The 4445-nt window shown below is 42.8% G+C and overlaps 1 pseudogene; it reads left to right on the top strand.

The window, feature by feature from the left end:
- Nucleotides 1–2469: 2469 nt before the first annotated feature.
- Nucleotides 2470–3111, top strand: LOC101573959 (annotated as a pseudogene).
- The last annotated feature ends 1334 nt before the right edge of the window (nt 3112–4445 follow it).

Genomic DNA, 4445 nt, shown 5'->3' with positions numbered 1-4445 from the left:
TGTTCTAAGTAGGTGCTTTAGACCACTGAGCCATCTCACCAGCCTAAAATATATTAATTATTGAAAATGTCCTACTAATCAGCTTTGAAACTGTCACATTGATATTTGTATCTCAATAAAATAAAATTAAAAACAAGTAAAGTGCTAAAAAAAGACTATGTCAAACCTACTTTTTAGCATACATCAAACTCTTCAACCACATCCTGTGCTGAACCAGACCCAGTCCCTGTTGTTTGCCCAGCTGTTCTAGGGGAAGGCATTTGATCATAACTGAGAGCTATGGAAAGCCATCTCTCAGCTACCTACATGTCTCCTGTTAACCTGATATGGGAGTTGGGGGAAAATAAGTGGGGCCTGCTGGGAACAGGACTTCTGAAAGGCAAATATATCTGGAAGACTGTGGTGCAAGGCTGTTTTTGATGGCTATAAGCAGTGTTCTCCAGAACACGACTCTTCTTAAAATTGACAATGTTTATGCCCGGGATGAAACTGAATTGTACTTGGGCAAGAGATGTGCTCATGTGTACAAAACAAAAAACAACAGTGATCCAGGTGGTAAACCAAACAAAACCAGAGTGGCCTGGGAAAAAGCAACTTCAGCCCTTAGAAACAGTGTCAGGGTTTGTGCCAAATTCCAAAGCAACCTTCCTGCTAAGGTGACACTAAATCCGTGTAATGCTGTACCCCTCAAGAATTTAAACTAATGGAAAATGAAAGTACATTTGTGCTCTTGTATTTAAAGAAAAATAAATAAAAAGAATTGTTTTCAAAAGGACTAAAACAATAGAGGAGTAGGAGTCAGTGCAATAATAAACATGGTTATCACAATAAATGTTTAATGCACTCTATCTTGGAACTCAAATAAGTATTGTCTACAAAAAGAGTCCCCAATTGGATTTATATCAGAAGTGATGCCAAGAAGTAGGACAGAGGTGAGGAAAAGAGAAAGGTGGGGTATGGTGCAGTCATTTCCAACTTTGGTAGATAACTTACCGAAGTCCTTTACTATGAGGAGGGAACTAATTCAAAAGGGGAAACCTGAAATATATACAAGAGATACTTTGCAACCATCCAAGCTGACAGAAAAGCAGACGTCCTCACAACGGAGTTGTGAGAAAAAGCCTGAGAGGACTGGCCACGCATCTCAGTGTCAGGCATTACTCCTATTTCATCCATAAAAACCATGATGATTTATAGGAACCTAACCTCTCTGATTTTGGTTTTTATGATAAAAGGAACTAGATCTTGATAATTCTGTAAATTCTTTCAGACATACTGAAGTTAAATATTTACTCATTTCTTTCTTCTTTTATTATTTTATAAGGCAACTCAGCACCAATGCAGTAAACAAAATGAGGAACTATTTGAGCTAAGGGACAGATGCTTCTATGTGAAATCCACCATCTCAAAAATGAGTGAAGCCAATGAAACTCCTTTCATTTAGTGGCAAGTTAATGTTGCCCAGAAAGCAGAACTTAAGCACTAGTATTAGAAACCAATATGCATGAGCTAGCATGAAGCTACAGAACTGTCCTCCACACCAAGAGTCAGTCAACTATCAAGGACAGGTCTCCTAAAAACAGTATGATGCATACAACATAATAATATTTTCTTTTCATAGTGGCCCAACACTCAAAATGAGGGAAGGAAAGGTTTATTTAGCTCACAGTTACTGGAGGTTTCAAGACTCTGGAGGAGAGCCTGGGGCACTGCAGTGTCCAGGATGACCCTCTCCAAATCTCTGAGAAAGCACAGGATATCCAGTTTATTTTATTATTGTTGTACTTATCATCATCTCTCTTTTTTTTTGTGGAACCAGGGATTGAACTCAGGCCCTTGTGCTTGCCAGGGAAGTGTTTATTCCCTGAGCCATCCTGGCTCCTGGCTAGCCTAATTAACAATTGACATTGACCTCTCTGGCTTGGACCTGGTCCTCTGGCCCAACCCCCAAGCTACTTGTTGCTCCTCCAGCTCCATCTGCCATATAACTTACATGAGGCTTTGGGGGGACAGCTAGACACAAACCATAACTTTCTGCTCCTGGACCCCCAAAGTCTCATGCACATCCCTTTGTCCAAAAGGTATTTTAGTCCATCTCTAAGAGTTGCCAAAAGGGGTGAGGGAGATGGCTAAGTAGAATAAGCGCTTGCCTGGCAAACGCAAGGGCCTGAGTTCAATCCCTAGTTCCTCCAAAAAATAAAATAAATAAAACAATAAAAGTTGCCAAAGTCCCAACAGTTTCAGCATTGATGAAAAGTACAAGTCCTGGGGCCAGCGAGATGTCTCAGTGGAATAAGCACTTCCCTGGCAAGCACAAGGGCTGAAGTTCAATCCCCAGTTCTGCAAAAAAAAAAAGAGAAAAGAAAAGAAAAGAAAAGAAAAAAAGAAAAATACAAGTCCCAAGTCTCCTCCCAGATCCAAGGCAAACTCTCAACTGTGAGCACTTGTACAAATAAAAAGTTAGCTCTTTCCAGCTGGCACCGAGCAATGGGCATCTCTCGGGACAATTGGCACAAGCGCCGCAAGACCGGGGGCAAAAGAAAGCCCTATCACAAGAAGCGGAAGTATGAGTTGGGGCACCCTGCTGCCAACACTAAGATTGGTGCCCACCGCATACACACAGTCCGAGTTCAAGGAGGCAACAAGAAGTACCGAGCCCTGCGGCTGGATGTGGGAAACTTCTCCTGGGGCTCTGAGTGTTGTACTCGAAGAACAAGGATCATTGGTTGTTTACAATGCATCCAGTAAGGAGCTGGTCTGCACCAAGACCTTGGTGAAGAACTGCATTGTGCTCATTGACAGCATGCCGTACCGACAGTGGTACGAATCCCACTATGCACTGCCCCTGGGCCGAAAAAAGGGGGCCAAGCTGACTCCTGAGGAGGAGGAGATTTTAAACAAAAAAGATCAAAGAAAATTCAAAAGAAGTATGATGAAAGGAAAAAGAACGCCAAGATCAGCAGTCTTCTGGAGGAGCAGTTCCAGCAGGGCAAGCTTCCTGCCTGCATTGCATCATGACCAGGCCAGTGCGGCCGAGCAGATGGCTATGTGCTAGAGGGCAAAGAGCTGGAGCTCTAGCTGAGGAAAATTAAGGCCCAGAAAGGCAAATAAACCTTCCCTCCTGGTTTAACTCATGTAATAAAGGTGTTTATTGTTCAAAAAAAAAAATAAAAATAAAAATAAAAAGTTAAATATAACCAACATTCAAAGGCACAAGATAAACATTGCCATTCCAAAAGGTATAAAACAGAAAGATACTAACCACTGGGGTCAAAACAATCCAAAATCCAGCAGGGCGAACATTAAGTCCTATAGTTCCATGTGGAATATCCAAAGCAATCTGTGACAAATTGTGAGCTCCAAGTGGCTCTGCCTTTATGGCAATCTGTTGGTAGCTCCTGCAGCTTTTCTCTCAGGCCTGCTTTGCTCCCTTTTTGCAGCTTTCCTTAGATCATCCACATTCCTGGCTTTTTCAAACTCCTGAGGTTTCTACTGAATAGGCTTCTCAATCACAGCTTTACACACTGCCATCTCAGGGACACACTGGCTGGCCTACCAGGCCTTCTTCTGAAATTGAGGTTAAAGTCTTCTTAACCTCAGAGCTCATGCATTCTGCATGCACCTAAAACCAACACCACATGAATGATGACAAGAGCTGCTGCCAGCTGGAGCAGTAGCCAGGCTTTCCTCACTCTTGGCTATAGGGGTTGAGTGTCTGCATCACTGAGCACTCTGACCCTGATTCCAACAAAAAAAATTCTCTATGCAGGCACTATTCTGTAATCTGGTGTGGCTGCTGCCTCCATTCTGGAACACGGGGTTCTGTAGTTTTCTCCTCAAAGCAAAGTATCTCATCCTTGTGATTCTGAAGCTGCAAAGGGCATGAAACTGCCACCTCCTGCCCTCAGGACACCTTTCCCACTCCCCTCCTCCTTCTCAGCAGTGGAGATCCTCTCAGCTCTATCTTTGCACTCCACAGTTTTATTGGAGCTCTCTTTCTGGCCCAATTCACAGCATCTTAGATCATTCTGCTGGGCACTTTGCTTTTCACTCTCATCATAAATCTGACTAAGAGCCCCAAACAATCACCATGCCACTGCCCCAATATTTGACTGTTTGAAATTTTCTTTGAAAGATTAGTCAGTCTGCCATGCTTGAAATATCCCTAGCCTTGTTCTTACAAGCAGATGTTCTATCAGTCTTCTGGTCTGAACTCTGACCAAAATCTTCCCTACAGAATAGCCAAAGCTGTTGCAGGCTTCACTCCTAGGTGACATTTCCAAACCTTTTCTATGTCTTCCAATAAGCCATTCCCAAAAGCTTGTGATCCACATCGTAAGGTATAGCCACAGCAATGACCCCACTTCTCTGGTACCAAATTCTGTACTAGTTACTCTTCTGTCATTTCTGGGACAATTACATGACACTCAAAATGAAGGAAGGAA

Source organism: Octodon degus, unplaced genomic scaffold (assembly GCF_000260255.1).
Source record: "Octodon degus isolate 3935 unplaced genomic scaffold, OctDeg1.0 scaffold00189, whole genome shotgun sequence".
In the NCBI taxonomy this organism is placed as follows: Eukaryota; Metazoa; Chordata; class Mammalia; order Rodentia; family Octodontidae; genus Octodon; species Octodon degus.
Note: the sequence above shows the minus strand (reverse complement) of the source record. Positions and strands in the feature narration are given on the sequence as shown.